At 32.2% G+C, this 22,291-nt stretch overlaps 1 protein-coding gene and 1 non-coding gene across 2 annotated transcripts in view; both read right to left on the reverse strand.

Moving 5' to 3' along the window:
* Positions 1-22,291, reverse strand: part of LOC133332470 (superoxide dismutase [Mn], mitochondrial) — a 106,720-nt gene that overhangs the window by 81,785 nt on the left and 2,644 nt on the right. The gene's annotated exons all lie outside the window — the stretch shown is intronic.
* Positions 8,717-8,789, reverse strand: Trnar-acg (transfer RNA arginine (anticodon ACG)). The gene has a single exon. It is a non-coding gene; the product is annotated as a tRNA-Arg (tRNA).

Here is a 22,291-nt window from a genome sequence, read left to right on the forward strand (position 1 = left end):
TATTGTGCAAGATTTTGAATATTGCATCTGTGTACATTCTGTCAAGTAAATGTTTTATTACTGCAGGTTGTTATTATTTAGACATGTGTGTATGTACAAAATCTGAATGTCAATAAATCAAAAGTAATCAAAGCGCAAAGTCGTTAAGTCCGGCTGGGCCGAACTTTTTATACATTTCACAAATAAAATACATGAAGAAGTTTTTCTGTTATCCAAGACTCCGGAGTTGCCTATTACAGTTTTTCTACTGGAAAATACGTCTAGATCTAGATTGAAAATGCGACAATATTAAAAGAAAAACCTATATTGAACCAATAAAAATGTCAGGCGGTGTTGCCGACAGATATATACCGTCAGCCTATGGTTTGCGGAGGTCTATGGAATTACACATGGTATTTTCTTATTTTGATTGGGAGGTACCAAAAGGAGTGGAACAATTATCCCCATCTTCCGACGATCTAGGCTTGGTAAAAGTATTACAATTTGCAACATTCAGAAAAAATCGAACATTCAATTCGGGTTCCATCTTTCAACAGTTATGGTTATAAAATTAAGTTGCGTAAACAATAGTTCGAAATCGGGTAGACAATTCGGATAGCCGAATTTTGATCATTTTGTGTTGAGGTACAAGAAGTAGTGGGTCGTCGTTACCCATTTTCGGACATAGTCAAGATAAGGTAAACATATTACGATGTGAAAAGTTTAGATAATATTGGATATTCCGTTCGATTCAATTGAGATGCACAAGTTTTCAAAATGTTGACCCTTCGTGCGAGAGGTACTAGAATAAGTGAGCCGATATATCCGATCTTTCAACATTATTTAGTCGTGTTTATAATATTTGGTTGTGCAAAGTTTCATTCAAATCGGGTAGTCGGATCACGTGATGAATATCATCAAAATGTTGACCATTTTGTGTAGAAGGTATCTGAAGAAGTGGACCGATTGGACGTATTTTCGAATTTGGTTTAAGTTTGAAGGATTAAGTTATGATGTACAAAGTTGGATGAAATCGGTTACTCCCTTCGAAATCGTGCGCACCAGCCTGCCAGACAGTCAGAAGAACATTGGTAAATCAACTCCATATTGGAGTCTGAAACCAATATTTCTTTGAGGCACATTTTTGCCGTATTAATCACCCTCATTAGCCATAAGACTAATGATAGTTTTGCAAAAATATTTTTTTTTTTTTTTTTGAAATAAAATCCTGGTTTGAAAATAAGTCTAGGGCAATTAAAATATGAAAAACGGGGCTTTATAGGCTATGGGGCCAAAATCATACCATAGTTCTTCCGTGCCGGGATAGATAGAAACCCCGCACCTTGGTTATGTAGAGTTTGTCACAATCGTATCCACCACAGATCTATCTCGGCGAGATGCAATTCAATGGCAAAGATCGCCAGACATAACCATAGTTACACAATTCCGTTCAGATCACATTCTTGCCATCGCCACCGTTAATATTCCACCCGACTTCATAAAATCTGAACGTGGTGCTTTCCTGAAAGCTATTGTAGTTTTCCAATAACTACTCCAGGTGCCCATTTCTTAGGTCATCGGGAAGCTGAGAGATATTTCCAGAAATAATAGGCAACGAATATGTCACTCATGAAGCCTGGAAGGAAGGCTGAATGGAGAACTATTTCCAAAAATGGACCACCACTTTGTATATTTTTCTCCTGTGCTAAAATTATTTCGAAATATTAAGTAGAAATAAACTTATAATTTATGAGGATTACATATAATTTGAAAATTACTCTTGGACCAAAACCTATTAAAAATAAATGTTTGTCGAAATAGCTTCTTAAAGATTCAAACTTTTAATGATTCAATAGACGGCTTGTCTCATCTATTTTTTTCCACAAACGCAAGCATGCTACGTGATATACATAATAACAATATTTATTTCATAATATGCATGCATTGAATACATTATTTTCTATTATTTTGCTTTTTTCTCTAAATTGATATCACCAAAATATTCTAGGCCCGAATTGAAACGTAATTATTGGTGATATTTGCTAGAGAAAGGTTTTGTTTATATTTTTTAGTACAATGACCCAATATTGGCAACTCGATTAGAAGATTTATTAACATACAAAGAGTCCAAGCCCAAAATCATGAAGAAAACTAAACGCCAACTGTTTGGACAGTATTTGAAACCTCTAAATCTAAAATCCACAAGTTTCACACTTTACTGAAAATGCTCTATTTGCCGACTTTATGATACCACTTTAGGTATATACCAGACATGCTCCCAAGTTTATTATTGTAATTATTATTATATTATTATTTGAATCTACAATAATATATACCGAATGAAACCAAGCATATATAAGATGTACGTGTAAATGATTTTAGTTGTATGTATTCAAATCACATCGATCGACCAGAAGCAGAATCTTTGGTGTACCTCTTTTTGTGAAATTGGTCAAAAATATTTACGGAAACTATATATAAATCTGAACAGATTTCAACAAATCTTAACACACGTTATTCTATGCTGTGCAAATTTTAAAATCGGACGAAACTATTTAGGGAAGTTATGTATAAATCTCAATTGAGATTCACCAATTTTAATAAAAGAGCCGTGAGCCGTACCAAATTTCAGCTCATTCGAATCATACATGCAACCAGTATTTTATTTACTATAATACATGGATAGGCAAGCAGACATCGAAGTAAGAGCTTATCCAGCCGACAAGCAGGAATAACTGCGTAACAGCATATCTCCTATATAACTGTAACCATATATATTGGTGAACTATTTCGCGCCCAAATAATGATACTCCCCGCTTTCCAATATTTTGAAGATTTTTGACGTTTTCCAACTGAAAGAGCGGTAATTAGGTATCCTATATTATCATTGGGTACCAAATCTGTCTACCAAAAATTATTAACATGGGTGCACTTTTTTTGGTATCCCCCATATAACGGTGCCCTCCAAATTTCGATATTTTTACGATTTTGGAGAAGTTTTTCGATCGATTTGGTTGCAATTTTGTAAGTTATGTTGGGTAATTGGGTACCAAATCTCCCGATAAACAATATTAATATTGGTCTTTTTTTGGGTAGCTCCCATATAACTGTACCTCCTAATTTCGATATTTTGGGACAAGTTTTTAGATTGATTTGTTTAAAATGTTGGTATGTTGGGCTTTAATTGAGTACAAAATCTTTCAGCCAAAACATTTTTATATTGACATATTTTGGTAATATGAGTATCTTGAACACTATATAACAAATGTGGTACCGGGTATTATGTCTTTGTACATATGTTTGTAGAAGGCAAACGGAATCTAGATAGACCCATGGTTCTTTTGAGAATATGCATAGAATCACTTTCTGAGTCGAATTTTATCATTATGCCATTTGTCCGTCCATGTCTTTTTGTGAACAAAGTACAGGTTGCATTTTTGATTCGAATTGGATGAGATTTGGCACAGCTCACTTATTTGGCCCAAGGACGAATCCTATTGAAATTGGGAAAAATCGGTTTAGATTTAGATATAGCTCCCATATATATTTTCGTCCGATTTTAGGTACAGTAATACAATAATTTTTTATTAAATACGCTTATGTGTACTGTACAGGAAATTATCACTGGGAATTTGAGATATATAACGGTATTTATGAAACAAGTCAATAACTAGAGGTCGATAAATAGTTATAAAAATAAACAAAAATTTGAAATAAAAACTCAAAAGTTTTAAATTGAAGGACACCTTCGACTTCGAAAGGCTTCGAGGTAGAAAACCAGTATAGGGTGATTCCAGGTAAACTGACCCCAGCTCAATTAAAAATTATAATAGATTTTAAATATCAATGAAGAGTTGATAAAATTTAGGACCAGCTTTTTCATAGGAATACATTTCGATGGTGTATCATGAAATTGTTGGCTGCACTACATTTATTGACAAACTGGCAACAGTATTTTTCGGCATATTTTTTGCTTTTACGACATTTGACTTTTGGCCACACGAAAGTAAACATAGTCCAAACTCGTAACTTATTGGAAATATTTATTGCCTGCAAACCGTCTTTGTATCACGAATGTCCCGTTTGTCACACCCGTTATGGTAAATATATAAAAAGTATAATTTTATGCATTTTATGTGGATATTTATAAAATATATTTTGCACATGTTAGGTCAGAGTTATACTGTATAAAATGGATAAAAAAGTTTCAGTTTCATTTTATTATTTAAGCTAGTAGTTGCATCATAAGATCTGTCACACCCGTTACTCAAAAATCGAGGACAATTTTTAATTAATTTCTAAATGTCAATATCACTATTTCAGCTATGGAATTCAAAAATAGAATGCAAAAAATTCGGTTTGAGTTGAAAAAAGATCCAACTAAATAGAAAATCAGCAAGGAAAGTAGTAAAGTCAGACTGGGCCGACTATATGATACCCTTCACCACTATGGGTATATTAAACAGGACTATTATCATGAAATTGGATGAAATAAAATATGTGAAATTTATCTAAATGTGAAACGACCTACATAGATCTATCCATAAACATGTCATTCGTTTATTACAATGGGACAAAAGTATGTAAATCGACTTCAAACAAATATCAATAGGTCATCCGTTGGGCTATGTCTGTACTTCTAGAAAACGCAACTACGTTATTCTAAGCTCAAGTGCAAAATTTGATGTCAATCTGACAAACATGAGGAGTTTGATGCACAATTTACTTAAAATCGGACGAATATATATATGGAAGCTATATCCAAATATGAACAGATTTCAACGAAACTTGTCACAGGTTAGGTTATACTAAATTCAGTACGTATTGTTCCTATCAGCCATATATTGGTTCCTTCGTGCGTCAAAAATGGATTCCTGACCCATAGTGTGGTGAAAAATATCAAAAGTTTGGCCTCGTCAAAATTAAGGTATTTTTTCACATGTTTAATTTCTAAAGAAACATTTGTGTAGGCGTGATACCGAGGAAAACTCTACCATAACCGAGGCGAAGCAAATAAAAGCGATAGTTTCAGATTTAATATCACGCTTTATTGGCGTTTGTTTAAAACAAAAGTATATGGTTCAATGAGTGGATTGTTATATATAGCGAACATAGATGATTTTCTCGCTATATTAGAAAGTCCACTCTGCATCCGAACTTTGCGATTGTGACATCTAGTAGAGAGCTTAGGAAAGAAGAAAACTCTCTCTTAGAAGAAGTGCAGAATTTTTTTATTTACAATTGAAATGTTTGAATAACATACGAAATAGGCGTACTAAATGAGCAAAATGTCAAAATTGCACTCAAGGTACAAGAATTCCCAAAAAGTACGGGAGTAGCAAACATAACTTCTTTCATATGTAATTCAAAACTTTTATAATTTATTGTATCATTTTGGTATGTTAGTTCAAATTTGCATCGACTGTAACGTACGTCAAAGTCGTCATAACTATTCACTTTACATTTTCAAACAATACATTGCAGCTTGCATTTAAAAACCTGATGTCAAATACGCACTTGATTGCCGTATAATGACTTCAGTAAAAAAACTGTCTATTAAATCAATGTAATCGCTTACAAATTGAAAATTGTAGATATAAATAGTTCCATAAAGTAATAAAAAATTCAAATAAAATCATAAAATGTTATGTGTACTAATGTACATAAAAATGTGCATATTTACACTTGCATTTGCAAAATTTGTCTCTGTGGATTCAGCAATGTAAACATACACTGTTGGACAAATCTGAACATTCTTAAATTTTTTTAATGAAAATATTCAAAATATGAAATTGTAATTACTAATTGTACAGAATTTTTTAAATAATAGAATCATGTTTTGACATATGAATTTTGAAAAGTTTTCAACATTAGTGTATGCCTATGTTTTGACATATCTCATGACCGATTTTGAAGTTCGACTGAACATTTTTCAACATTATTGTAATTTAATTGCAAGTTTATAACATTGTGCCACAACTACATGATGATGATGATCATGATCATTGTTATCGAAATGTATGTCGTGTGCTATCCACGTCTGCGGTTTGTTCTGCAAATTTTATCACGTTTTCATACTTACCGACGGACATGACGACTTTTATCGATCGTAAGAAAGATAAAAAACAAACTCTTTAAAATACTTGTATGAGTGTGTGTGTAATTCGACTGTCTCTGATTAAATATGCAGCGTTACGAGCATTTTTTTTTTAATTGAGGCAGGCAAAAGTATTTGTCACTCAATGGCCTTTTGTGAAAACAAAAGTCGTTTGTTGTATTCGCTGAAAATTCATATGGGTGAGATTGTCAATAAAAAAATATTGTAAACATACATATGTACATAAACATATGTGCTAATGTACGTGTGATGATGCACTGCATACACTGAAATTATTTATGTTGTACAGTTGAAATTGTTTATAACGACGGGTCCGGAGTCGTAATTAGCGATACTAACTTTATCAGGGACTTTCGGATACGGTCGTTATAAACGATATGCCTTTAAAAACGGTGGCGATATAAACGATTTCAATTGTATTTACATTATCAGAAGCACATATTCATCAATTCTTATTTGTATACCCTCCGTGTGGCACCAAGAGTTTGTAACGCCGCGAAATATTAGTCTTAGACACACCTTTTAGTATACCATATCTCGTCTAGCTGAGTCCGTCTGTCCAGTATAATTTGTAAACAAAGTACAAGTCACACTTATGGACCAGTTGTATGTTTGGTTAGGGCCAAAGACTATTAAGGGGATCAAATGGACCAAAAACTTAATTTTTGTATGTTTTTCTAGTCGTTCTAGAGGCCGCAATTAGGACCAGAACGTCTCATTTTATTATTATTTATATTACTCAGAGAAAGGGATCTAAGGAACAAGCATTGATCTTTTCAAGATAATCCGTCAATTTTTGGCGGTTCAGATGAGCTCAGGCTTTTGTGTGAGAAATTGTATTATTACGCCGAAATGACATAGACCGAAAAGTGGACAGTACAACCAAGAGGACTGGTTATCCTTTAAATCGATACCAATTATATTGTTGTATGTATGTGAGAGTTAAACATAACACAATAGAAGACCGATACGAGTATGTCGACCTGATCACTTTGAAGTTTTACATGTAATTCCGACCACGGCCCATTTCGACGTCTATAATTGTCGGTGATGAGCAGATGATATTTATTAGATGAAATAGACCGAAAACTTTATTTTTGTCTGGTTAGTCGAACATCACAAAAGATAGCCTATGGTTTGCTGAGGACTTCGGAGTTACATAAAAATTTTATTATTATATTATTTTTATACTTTTTATACAAGGTATGTGTTTTTATCAAAGAGGTTTCGAATTTTATGTTAATAAAATCGGTTATTCAATTTGCTTCAAATTATATGTACAAGTTTATAAAATATTGACCCTTTTTCGAGGAGGTACCACAAAAGAGGGCAAATGGGTCCCAACTTCGAACTTGATCTAGGCTTGGTAAAGATAATAGGTTGTGCAAAGTTGGGTTAAAATCAGACATTCCATTGAAAATTTTGACATTTGTGGGGGTGGTACCAGAAAGAGTGAACCAATGGGTCCCATCTTTGGACTTGATCTAGAGTTGGTAAAGATAATAGGTTGTGCAAAGTTTGGTTCAAATCGGACATTCCATTCGCCTTATATTGCATTTATGAATATTGTAAATGTTGACCATTTTTGGGGGAGGTACAAGAAGGAGTGGATCAATGGGCGCCATCTTCGGCTTGATCTAAGCTTGGTAAAGATAAGAGGTTGTAAAAAGTTTGGTTAACATCGAATAGTCCGCTCGCATGATGATATAACATTAATTTATAGCTCAATATTGAATATTTTGTGTGATAGGTACCAGAATGAGTGATCCGATGTTTCCCACCTTCGAACTAAGTTTTGTAGAAATATTACGATGTGCAAAGTTTCGATTAAATCAGTTACTCCCTTCGATAATTATCTTGCGCATAAGCCGGTCAGGCAGACGGACGGACATTTGTAAATCGACTGCAAATTGTCTGAAACGGATTTGGTCCAAAGAAACATGGGGTATAAAACCAATATCTCGATAAGGCACATTTTTGCCTTATAAAAATGTAAATGCCCTCATTAGCCATATGGCTGACGGTATAGAAAGTAGCAGTGTATGTGCAAAAATCCAAAGCTCTTGCTTAAATATTTCAATGCTAATTCAAAATATAACTTAATTCAGATCAAAAGTATTGAGGGTAATTCAGATTTTTAGGTTATTTCGTATGAGACCTAAATTTTTTTACAAAATTCAGAAGGTATGATAAAGGTGTGGTAAACATATTACGTTGTGAACGACTGAAATTAAACTCACATTTTCATTTCCAAAATGTTTTCAAATTTTGAATAGACATGAAACAATATTCTTTTATCGTACCCCATATTCCACTAAATCTCATATATTTCACAAATTTTTAGCGTGTGGAAGAAATATGCATGTTTGTTGGACGTAAACTGGCTACGAATTACATTTGTGAGTAATTGTCGAACAATGACCGACTGACCACTAATCGAAAGCATATTGGATATTTAATTGAACTGAAAAACTTGTATTGAATGTAGTCGACTATTGTCTATGGTCATTGGCGCCTCTACTATAACATTTATGTTATGGCATCTTTTTCTCCCATTATAGATAAAAATAAATGAAATAAATATGATTAAGTACAAAAAAATATAAGAAAAAATTACTTCGATCCTGCCAGGAGTCGAACCTGGAATCTTCTGATCCGTAGTCAGACGCGTTATCCATTGCGCCACAGGACCATGTATCAATTTTATTCATATGTTTCATTTGTGCCATCTATCGCCGCATGAACACAATTAATGTTTACAATAAATAAAAGCTTTCAGCAAAAAGCTTTCCATAAATAATACTTTCTGTTATATAGTATTGCCAGATTAAAATAAAGTCAATCTGACAAATCAAAGCAAAAATTAACGTAAAGATGAAAACTAACGGAATTTGTGCTCAGTTCATTTGCATACACACTTTTAGATTATAAAGCAGAACTCTTGTGTGGCGTATAACTTTCAGTTTTAAATGGCATATTTTTAATCGAATGTAACAGCCACTACCGATGTTTAAGAGCGACAATTTAAAAAAAAATCACAGTACACATTTCATTTCAAATTTCACAAGACTCAAATAAACTCTCATATAAAATTGTTCAATTATATATATTCGTATTTAGAAGGGGCCGAATAAAGCTAACAACCTATTTTTTATCAATTTTATACTAAAAATGTTATATTAGAAATGTTTACGTTTTTCACTTAAGGGGACCCCCCCATTCTCGGTGTCAAATTTTTTTTTGATTTAATTCGAATCTACTCTAATTCTAGAATGTTCCTACAAAATTTCAAGTAAAAATCTCAAGAACTCTTGAAGATATAGCCGATTTATTGTGTCAGCATCAAGTGACGGCTAAAGGGCTTCTCAAACTTTAAACGCGTTTTTCTCAAAACGAATGGCGGGCACGATAACTCAAAAACTAGTAATCCAATCGGTTTCAAATTTTGACACGTTTCTCTGGGAGTGTGTAGCTCTCGTATGAACTAGGATAAAGCCAATCGGTGAAGATCTTCCTTATTTTTTAACTTAACCTTAACTTTTTAACTTAACCATCGAAAATAAGGACTTTTCTTTGAACCCAAAAAACAACAACAAAAAATTTTGGTAAATTATTTTTCTTCCTTTTTAAATCTTCAAATATATATGTGCCAAGTTACAAACCTTAACAAGCATTGGTATTCATTTACCAGCCCATTTAAAATCTTAAAAATAAAAAATCGAGAATGGGGGGGGGGGTGCCTTTAACCGATCAATATAGATATCAAAACAAAGTACATGCCCCCAGTTCTTGAAAATATAATCAATCATTCATATTTGTTGCTTAGTAATATAATCATTTAGCAACAAATTTTGCACGTTTGATTGTGTTTCTTTTTTTAATTATTAATATCAGTAAATTTCGCTAATTGCGACATTAGGTTAGGAACAACAAATGTAGCCGAACGACGACAAATGACCTAGGTAGGTTCGAAAATAAAAATAATTGGGGAACTATTTATGGTATCTCCACCTCAAATGGCCAATATTTTGCAAAATAATAAAGCTTATATGTGAAACAAGTAAAATGTCGCACAATGCTGCCGGGTCCTTGTAAAGCTGGACCAAAATGGACGGTGTTGGTTAATCTTAATGAAACATTGTACATACAATATTTGGGACTAAAGAATGAAAAATACAAAATTTGGTTATATGTATTTCACCGATTTCGGTATAACTTAGTCAATTTCGGTCCGATCTCCATCAAATCTAGAATGTTTGTACTCTCGGCCAGCTGAGTGTCTAAGCATATTTAAAATAAAAAAAATCGGTTAAGATTTGGATATAGCCCCCCTATATATATTTCACCGATTTCGCTATAACTTAGTCAATTTCGTTCCGATCTCCTTCAAATCTAGAATATTTTATACTCTCGGCCATATTTAAATGATGCTGACATTTTGAAGCTCGATTTTCAGTGTTTTTTTTTTATTTTACTTCTAGTTTTAATACTCAAACAGGAATTTCTAAAATTCGATTATATGATTATTGTAGTAGCGAATCTGAGTAATTTGATATAAATTTTGTGTGTGTAGTATGCACAGCTTCAGAGAAATATTCATCCAAAGTTTTTGGGTACTTTAATGCAACATGTAGTACATCTTAGCCGTCAAATGAAATTTCGCAAAACATACATGGATTGGAAGATAAACTTCAGTACTTCCTGGAAATCTCATCCGCTTCAAATGATTTTGAAGATTACGCGATTTTTTATTTTATTTTAAGATTTATTCCTATTTTTAAAACCCTAAGATTTTTCGGAAGGGTCTTGCTATAATCCGCAAGGTGGAACTTATACACAAGAAGTGAATATTCTTACAGTTGTCAATAATTTTCCTCAATATCTTCTTTTTTATCGCTGTAATTTACAAACCGTTACAAAGACTTGTGTTATTTTGATATCATTTGATTTATCGTGGTGTTTAGATTATGCAGATATTTTTTTAATATAATAATCTCCTAAATTTTTATTATTTTTCTCCCATTTCTCGAAAATGTGCATCTTTTGGCGGTTATCATATCTGCATATTCATTTTTTACGAAGGAAGTCATATCTCAACGTTTTTGGCCAATATAATAAACGGTGTAGTTTTAAGATTTCTTTCTTATGCCCATATGTAAAACGGTGTGTGGCCAATGCCAAACCAACAATAAATTCCGAAATATGAGATGTAGTTCAAGAAACATGGGCCCAGATACCACAACAGCGATGCAAGAACCTTATCAACTATATGCCGTGCCGTTGCTATGCTGTAATTAAAACTAAGGGTTTACAACAACATATGAAATTAGCCAAAGCTATACGTGTATTAAATTATTGCTTTTATCCAACATTTTTGTGTATTATTATTTTTTTTTTTTAGTAAATGTTTTAGTAAATAGTTTGTTAGAAAATGCCACAAACATTTTCAAAATACTGAAAATGGACTTCCTTATGGGGGCTATTTAAATATAAAAACCTACATTTAAAAAATTTCTGAAATTATGAAAATTCCAACGGACTTTTAAAATATTTTTGGAAATCGCCTGCTTTTCTTTTAAATAATAAAAATAACATCGATTGTAAATATCCTAGTTCGTACGACAGACATATATGAGTTATGAGTTATCGTGCTCGCCATTCATAAAAATACTGTTTAAAAAAATGAATTCATCTAGGTTCGAATTAAATAAAAAAAAAAACAATTTTTGAAACCGAGAAATAATTTCAAGCTCTATCCGTTCACATGTTACGAAGTTGTACCAAATTTAGTACATTTTAGTACTTTTCGGATTTTTATACTTCGAATTTCCATCTATTCTACGTTCCATCAGTGACCCTCGCTCCAAATTTAAGAGTTTTAGCACCACCGGTTCGCCAAATACAAATAGTACCATATTTAGTACTTAGTTTAGTACTTTAGCACTTTTCGTGGCGTTCTAGTACGAATTTCCAAAACAGCAGCATTAGTGACAGAAATGTTTTATTTATAATTCTACCTATACATCCGATGAGATGAGTAATGTTCTAGTGCCATCCGAGCATATTTCTTTTTTCTTGAAGAGTTCTTGCAGTAACTAGTGAACTGGAGCTTAAAATGTCCCTTGATATTGTGAGTGACAGTGTCAGCTGTCCTTCCCTTCGTCTGCAAACTGGCAGTTCGAAAAGAACCTTGACAATTAAATTTTTTTACCATATTCAAACTCTGTTAAACCCGGCGGTATTGTTTCATTACTTTTGTCCCCTAGAAAATATCGGTGAAATAAATGCGTTTTATACAAATTAATTTGTTTATTATCAAACAGCAAGATAAAACGATTAATTTTAAGCACAATTAGGCCATGTCTACATTTGTATTTTTTATTGCAGATCATTTGCCAAAAGATAAGTCAAACTTGCACACTTCCCACTCACAATTTCCACTGTCAAGGTACTCACACTCATATGTACGAGTATATATGTTTCTGTGTAAGTATTCTCATAAGCAGCGGGGAAATTTTCGCATATATAAAGATAACATTTTTTGTTTAATTTCATTCCAAATGATAAGACCAAGACGAGTCTAGACTCTAGACCGACAGGAATTTTATTGAAATTGGCAGTGACTCTCAGGGGTTTGTAGGAACATATCTATCACCACTCAATAAACCATGAGTAGTTCTACTGATAAGAAAGAGAAAGAGAGAGAAAGAGTGAAGATGAATTGAAGGAATTTATTGGCCTTGAGAGATAGTTGGTTAATATAATTTCAAAATCTAGTGATATGCTTTGACTATAAATAATAAATATTGATTGTACGAAGAACACACTATAAAGAAGACCATATCTCATATGTTCATAGTAGGCATAAATTATTATATATGTATGAATTTTAAAGACGTTTCCCCAATGAACATATTATCTTCAAAACAAGTTAGAACAGGTGTAACCCAGTTTAAAATCTAAAAATATCATAGTCTTAAAACAACCCGAAGCAAGTGGTTTATTTTGCAACAAAAATAGAAATAAATGAATTTCTGACTATTCTAATAAATAGACTGTGTTCCATGATGTATTTAAAAATTGTACTAGAATAGCGTTCACATAATTAAACAAATATATATTAAAACTTCTAATAAATTTAAGCTGCAACAAAAATTATTTAATTTGCAGAAACGTCTCTCATTTTAAAAGTGTCAGTCGATAGTTCGGCCGATGATTTATGCATATAATCAACCAGGAATATCAGCTGATACATCCCGTGTGTTTTCAAAATATTTTCTATTTTGAATTAATCGTATGAAAACCTAAACAATGATAGTGGTAGCGATGTGTGTATATTCTGGTATATCTAACAGGGGGTTTATATGGAGTGACTGCAGCTACATTCTTGAACCCGCAGAACACAGAAAAATAATTTGCAATTGTGCGAGGTTGTCTTATGAAATACCTCGAAATACTCGTCGCAATCCTCATAAAATATATTTATATAACAATATATTCACGCTTGAAATCACAATATTAAAGGTAGAGCTTTGATCACATGTACATTAATTTTACTATCAGGCGGCTTTGGTCCGGCAAATGGGACATATCGAATGGGGGCTCCTAGGAGAAAACTCATCTTATGATAGGACCTTGAACATACCAAATTGAAATTCTCAAAATATCCAATAAGATGCTACCGTTATATGGGGCTTTAATAAAACGGACAATTTGCAGACAATTCGGTTGAAAAATGTGTTCAAAATTCTCAAAATACCAATATGTGGTGGTACCGTAATGAGAACCCAAAATACCAAATTTAAGTCAATTTAATTGAAAAACGGGTAAAACTCCCCATATTGGGGGCTACTCTAAAATGTGGGTCAATATTAAATTTTTTTAGTACGGAAATGTGCTATACAATGAAAGCCCAAAATACAAAATTATAGCCAAGTTGGTTGAAAAACGTATCCAAAATCCCAAAAATACCGAATACTGGGGGTTCCGTTTTATTCTTGTCATTAATAATAATTATTGGTGTGGATATGTGCAATGCATATGTTCAATGCAAACCCAAAATACCAAATTCTGTGGAAAGACGTGTCCATAATTCCCAATATGCCGAATATTGGAGAGTGCCGTTATAAGGGCGCTACCCTCAAACTTGGATCAGTATTAATAATTGTTGGTACGGAGATGTGCTATACAGTGAGAACCCAAATATGAAAATACATTCAATTCAGTTGGAAATCTTGTCTAAAAATACCGAATATTTGGGGGTACCGTTATATGGATGCTACACCAAATCGTGGACCGATATATCCCATTTGCAATACCAAACATCCTAGGAGTACTAACAATGTCGGTGCAGAGCTCTATCTTAAATATTGCGATGCCTATCGTGATTTCAACAGACGGACATGCGTAAATCGACAATGAATTTTATTCTGGAATTCGACATATGCCAAAGTAAGTTGTCAAACCATTTTTTACTTTCCAGTTGGAAGTCTGACATTGACGAAAATAGATAGCTTTACTATCTCGTGTATTCAGACCGATTTTAACATTTTCCCTTTTACTAAAAAGTAAAAGTAAATAGCACAGATCAAAAATAATATTTCAAGTCTACCATTTTTAACAACACAACACCAGTATTTGGTTTTCAAAATCTTAAATTTAATTTTAAAACTTAAATATTTTATTAATAATAACTATATCTGAATGAAATTTAATTAAATGAAAATCAAAAATTTAAATCACTTATAGAAATTTGCTGAGATTTGCTGATGATACCATTGTAAGAAACAATTCTTACAATGGTATTCCCATTTTTGGGAAGGCGGTACACATTTGGCAAAATTCAAATCTTGCGGGGAAGAGTCCAAAAATTAACCACCACATATTTTAAAAACTTTTTTACAGTATTCTTGTAAACTTATTGGTGGACTCAAAAAATATATAATTTTATTGTATAATTTATTCAGAAAAAGGGACTTTCTTGATAGTTTCCGGGAATGTAGATTGGCTACCAAAGTTCGCCCACGCTCTGTTCTTGAGATTATGTCCAGTAATAGCCCTCTCAAAAATTTCGTTGAACTTTATGATCAGCACGAACTGATATTTTTCGCGGCCTCCCCCCGTGATGAACATTTTATTGTAATAAAATCCTTTTAAGTATGGCCTATAAGAATCGAAATAAGTGTAGAAACCAAAACATAGTAATTATAACGGTAAAAGACTAAAATTTCAGAGCTAATCTGTGTGTATAGTAGAGTTGCATTAGTTTTGCCCAAGCAAAAATTAAGACAATTTCCTTATTTATTTCATAAAGAGTTTTGCAATTATGCTTTGTTTAAGTAAATTAAAAACTGACCAACACGATATGTTTATTTTTCAAAAAGATATAAGGCATTTATTACGTTTGTATTTTCAGTTGTTTGAGTTTTGGCCACATTTCCGAACCGAAATGGCATTCTAGTTTCCTTAAATGAGGACTATGTAAAAAACACATTTAAAAACTTGCGCCGCTGCGAGTCACTGTGCAAACAGAATACCGGCAGTAATTGCAAATTAAGAAAACATTCGATAACCAGACACATGAATAGCACGTGTTATGATATGAAGAGGCACCCAAACACAGAGCACAAGAGAATCTCAGAGATCCACCGCCGTCTCTTTATTTATTTGCAAAACATATATACAGTGTCGAGATATTAGCAGCGATCAACGAATTACCGAACAACTACACAAGTGTTCCAATATATCTTCCCATATCACCTCTATTGTTAGGTGTAATTAATAAACACACTGTCTAGCAGCAGGCAGACTGTGTTGTTGCCGCTGCCGTTAATAAAACCATAATTAAACAAATAATTGTATTCATGTACAGAAGTGTGTGTATGTATGTCTGAGAAAAAATAAATGTATGCCCATAGAACATCCGATCGTACGAAAAATTTCCGAGCAATCAAAAGTTGTTGTATGTCCACGTTTTGTTTCTATTTCGGGGGTATTATTTTGTGACATTTGCTCGCCCATTTCTGATAAGAGAAAAATGGTATAGTTTTGCATATTAGATTTGAATTTGAATGTGGGAGTCATTGAAAGTATTTTTCCTATCACCATTCATAATTATTATTATTTAGCTTCTGATAACAAACGCAATTTATTTTGAAATAAAACAAATCATTTTTTTTTTTTTTTTTTTTTGTTTGCAAATTTAAGGAATTTTTAAAACAAAGTTTTAAAAACAGAACAAAAATCAAAAAAAAAAGAACTAAGTGAGTTATTATCTCGAGAGTCGTGAGTTAGTAGCCAATTTTTTCGATACAAAATGCGCAACCTAGCTTTACAATTAACTTTGCAATTTAAACTTTTGTCTTCATATGTGTACATTCAGCCCCATTTCTCTTAATCCTTTTCATATTCATTTACTACTGTATCGTAACGTTATATTAACTGATTTATTGACTTTTTATATTTGATATTCGAAACACTGTTCGCTGTATATGTACATATATTCAAAATAATAACAAATCTCCTCACACTCTTCAATGTAAACATATGTTTTGGGGAAGCAAGCTCCACTTCTCTTCATTCTCATAAGCTCTCCGATTCTCTTTTGCTCCACCAAAATACACAAACAAAATCAACTAACTGTTATCTATTGAGGGGAGAGTGAAGCTCTCTTCATGAGGGCACATCCAAAAACAACACACACATGGCAATAACAGTGTGTGTTTTGTATGGCATTTTGTGGTGCTGGATGAGAGAAGATGACAAATCACAGAGCGAGCCCCAACAGCAGACTGTTGTATTGGGGCTCGCTGCGTTTAACAGCTATTACATGCTGTTGTTGTATTTTTTTGAATGTGATAACTTTTTGCATGTTGAAATCGGATGAGATATTTACGCTTTAGAGTTGGTCAACGATTCAGTCGGTCGTGAGACACTGGTGCGAGTGGGTCGTTTTTTTAAAGAATTAAAAAAGGGATTGCGACAAAGAATATCAAGCGGAGTGTGTAGAACAAAAAAGAAAAAAATATTTTTTGGCAACAATCAGATTTTACACTTGGTTAGTGCGATTTTTTATTTCTCACCACCTTCTTCAACTGTACATCAATTTGTTGATAATTTCTTCAAAAGTGTTTGTCGATAAATGAAAAAATTTCCAATGTAATTTTGCTTCGTTAGTATGGCAATGTTTTACAAATTTATGCAATAATACAATTGTTGTAATTAGGAGTTCTATGAAACGAAACGAAATAGTTTTTGTTGTCCGTTTTATTGCCAAGTCATTAATTTGCTTTTATTATTGTTATTTCTTCGTGATATATAATTGTACAAGTTCTTGTCAACTCGATTCTAAGAAAAAGTCTACATTTTCTGTTATAAACAGCCCATCAAGGAGTAAAATATAATACACAATCACACACACCCGCACGCAAACCCAGGAGAAGAGAGAGAGGGAGAGCACCATACCCCCCAAAAACGTTACGTCAATCCTTCGCATCGTTAAATAAAAGTAAAAAAGGTATGTATTTACATACATATGTACGTATGTATATAGTGTGTCTTTTATGTAGGATTCTTTAAATGCAAATGACAGAGGGAAAAACAAACCAAAAAGAAAACAGAACTGTAGCTCAACTTTCGGTAAAAACTTTCTCAAAAATACAGGTTTAAATCCAAATAAAAAAGCACCAACTTAAACATTGACGGCGACATTGGACAGTGTAAAAAGGCACGACAATAACAACAACTGACTGCAATTGCAAAAATATGCAATGCGAATGCGTTTTAACCTAAAATTAGTATTGTTTCGGTTTTGTTAGAATTATCACCGCCACTTATACCGCATAACGCTACCAGCATTACAACCAACAATGCCGGTATTGTTCTAAAAAAAATCAACACTGCGAAAACAAACCATTAGCAGCAGTAAGCGGCATATGTAAACATATTTACATGCATATGGCACAATGTTATGTTCGTTTAATAGAGTGTAACTAAATAATAATAACAGCAAGTATTAAATAATTACTAAATATTAAAAATATACAAAACATATATTTTGGAGAGTTAAAATATTAAAAAAGTTTTTAAGTAAAAACCTTAAAGAGTTGTGGATTAAAATGTAATGCCAATATATTACTAAAATTTAAATTAAAAAAAATTAATTAAGGAGTACATCAAACTAGGAGGCTAGAGGTCAAATGTTATACCACGAACATGAAAAAATGATTCACAGGCATCTAATAAAACCGAAATTTCTTTCCTTCAGACAGAAACCTGAATTAAGATGATGCGAACTCCAATATATTTTATATTATATGTATTTTATATATACGAATTATATTAAAAAGGAATTGCCATGATCGACCTAGAATATGTCATATGAATATGTCATACTCAAAGACATACTCAAAGACATAGAAACCGTAAAGACTCGACAAAATGCATTTTGACAAAATAGTTTATGAAAAAATATCCAGGGTGAATCAGGCATAACAGAGGCATGTTAACAATAAAAACGCAAATACGCGATAATGTGTGTATAAAATGTAAATAAAATTAGAGATCTGTACTCAAAAAATATATTTTTATTTTATAAGCTTGCGATATAGCGTTTAAAACGATTAATATTGTTTGCTATGTTGTTATGATATCGTAACAACAGAGGAAAAGCCATCTATTGGAAATTGTTGACGTATCGATTGTCGTATCTTTATACTTTTATGTCTTTGAGTATGTCCTGTTAATATTGTATGTGTTGAGATTAATGAAGAGTTGGAACAATTTTTTTTTTAAATTTTCCAATCTTCGCATGATACTGAAATTAGATATATTCCACTTTCTTTCAAAACAAGAAAAATGACGTTATTTTCGACCGGACCGAAATCTATATGAACTCCTCCATAAGGTGCGTATTCAAAAAAAAAATATGCAAAAATATTCTTCGCCCTCCAAATATGCGGAATGTTAAATTGCAGTCGAAATACATAAAATTGGCCGTGACCTTTATATCGAACTTACACTGGTGGTCAAAACTAAAGCAACTGAAATTGCCAAGATAATAAATGCCGTCTAACTTTTTCAAATATAATCATATCGTGGGCTTTTCAGTTTTAAATCTGGTATTTTATTCACTTAAAAAAACGAAAGCATATGGCATTTATGATTTTGTTCTTTTAAGTGAATTTTGAAAAAAATAATAATAAAGGAAATGTTTAAATTTTTGCTTGGGCAAAACCAGAGCAACTCTACTGGAAAAACAGATGAGGTCTGAAATTTTAGTTATTTTTACGGTTATAATATTTGGGATTCTGAACCTATTTCGATTCTTAAACGGCATTTACACAGATCTCTTCTATTTCTGAAAAAATCGGGAAGACAGATTTTCATTCACAAAAGCTCATATTAAGAGTACATTTCTGGCTCTCGTTTAAACTAGGATTATCGACTTCGCTCTAAAATTAAAAAAATGGTGGACCTTTGAAAAAATATTTTTGGAAAATCGCCGATTTTTTACCAAAAACCAAGTTAAAAAATAAGGAAGATTGGCTTTATCCTAGTTCAAACGAGAGATAAACGTTTCCAAAATTTGGAACCGATTGGATTATTAGTTTTTGAGTTGTCGTGCCCGCCATTCGCAAAAAAAATGTTTAGAGAAAAACGCGTTTAAAGTTTGAGAAGCCCTTCAGCCGTCACTTGATGTTTTCTTTTTATGGAGTTCGATCTATTTACGAGATTTATGAAGTAGTGGAACGGATTGTTTATACAAACATACCGCTTGTTTGGGTGGTTCAGCATGACGACAAACTCAAACCTAAATTGAAACATAGGATTTTGTAATGACCAGCACAATCAGCAGATCTTAACCCTATAAAATATATATATTGGTGTTATTATCAATGTGGGGCAAAATTCTCTTAAAAATTGTTAAGGGAAAATATAAACAAGAATTATTTAGCAAAATGTAATTAAATATTTTTTAACACATAAATAACATCCCAGGAAGTGTAAAAAACTACTTAATTTAAAACATTGAGAAAACTTTTCGTTAATGAATCTTTTGGTTTTAACCACAGAAAATGTTAAGAGCTGGTGTGCAAGGCTGCACAACATTGATTATAATAGATACCAACATCTAAAGTGATTTACAAATAAACAAACATAATCTCTTTCCAGATGTTCAGGATGCAAGGAATGATCAAATTCAGCATCTTATAGATTCAATGTCTCGTAGGTGTGCTGCCGTAATAAAAAATAATCGTTACTTATTTAAGGCTATAAAACAAAAAAAGTTAATTAAGTTTTGAGCAAGCAATATTGGAGGCAATTTTATTTTCCATAGATTATTTTTTATTTCAAAATAAATTTTGCGTTTCTACTTTTTTGGTTTTTTTTTATTGAATAATTTTTTCTGAATAAACTTCAACTATAAGTTTTAAAAATTTAAAAAAAAGTTATTCAGTTTGCAATTTTAGTTGCTTTTGTTTTGGCCACCAGTGTATATTTTGAAAATGTTTTGTTTTCAAATGGACAAAAACATTTATTTTAGTCTGTTTTCTGGTGGAACTGAAGATCACAATTATGAACCGAACACTACAATTCATGGAATACAAAGCTATCTCTGGCCGACGATTATAGTTTCCTTTTTCCTTCTATTATGAATTTAAAAATTCACCAAATTATATCGTGTCCATAGAAATAAATCCAATTAAAATTTGTTCAAGATGATTCCTTTGACATTGAAAGCTGATTTTCCTCGGCTATGACCTAGTTTAAGTTTTTCTTTTTTAATACATATAACAAAAAACTATTTGCACAAAATAGTTATCAGCCTCACTTTCATGTCTGGTGTGCTCTTTCAATAAAAACCCTCGACTTTGGTCCGTTAATAGTCGTAAACAGTCTGACTGCCTGCCTTATCATCATTCCTCAATTGGATTAAGAGATAATGAGTTATATAAATAGCTGCTATATATTTTTTCTGAATTTAAATAAAAATAAAATTTGAGAAACAACCAATTTTGTTGAAATGCAAAAATATTTCGAGTGGTAAATAATATTTCAAAAAGTGTAATTTAATCTATTCTGGATACAACAACAAACTTTATGACAATTGATTGATGTAATTTAAGTAATTTAAAGATAAATATGAAAATGTTAACAATTTTCGCGAAATATTTAAATACTTGTAGTTTCAACCGTATTCTACCCTGCTGCATCACATCTGTTTTTTTTTTTTTTTTTTTTTTTTGGCAAAATTTCTATTCTATTTTTGTTCAGAGATTCTGACTTAACTCATACAATATTGTAAAGGACAAGTAAAATACATTCTAAATACTCATGTAATATTTCTGTATAAAAAACACACACTGATTAGATTTAAAGTTATGACCTTTGAAAAACAATTACCGAAAACAGACACATGCCTATTCTCTATATAATGACATATTTTATTGTCGGCCACATTCACATTAACTGTCAAATACATTGTTTAAATGCCGGTCTCGTGAATATTTACTTGTCTGCATACATACATATATACAGATTTTTGATCATATTCACTGGCAGATACGTCACTTGTTCGTGTTCACATATACATATATTCGTATATCGTTTACGTAGCATTTAAAATGAACAAAAAACTGCGTTGTATGCAAACAATTGCATAATATTGTAATTGTTATTTGCACATTTGGTATAATTTTTGCCCCCCAAACAGCACCCAAAAATCTAACCCCTCTTCGTTGTCCTTATACTATATGCAATGACTATTACGGGTATCTACAATTTGGCGTCATGTTTTTTGTGTTGTTTCATTTTATTTTATTCCGTTTCGATTTTTTCTTTTCTTTCAATATATATTCGCAAAGCTTGTTAATTGTTTATTTTTCGTTTGAAAACGAAATATCAATAGAGGCAACTTTTACATTATCTCTTTCGACCACATTTGCAGTTTTTGTTGTGCGGAATAGCGAATAGTTGGTGATAAGCTAGATAACTACAACAAATACGCTACCGTATTAAAACAAAAGGGTAGCAACTTAAATGAACAATGTGAAGGACCATTTTGCATAAGAAGGGTCCTTGTGTAGATCTAGATTGTAATTACCCATAATTTTCACAACGCATCTTGACCTCTATTAGTGAAAATTACAAGATACGCAATTTATTTTCACAAAAATATAAACAAATAATTTA

This window comes from Musca vetustissima, unplaced genomic scaffold (genome assembly GCF_032173495.1).
Source record: "Musca vetustissima isolate MV318-11 ecotype Yass unplaced genomic scaffold, APGP_CSIRO_Mvet_v1 utg9226, whole genome shotgun sequence".
Classification (NCBI taxonomy): Eukaryota; Metazoa; Arthropoda; class Insecta; order Diptera; family Muscidae; genus Musca; species Musca vetustissima.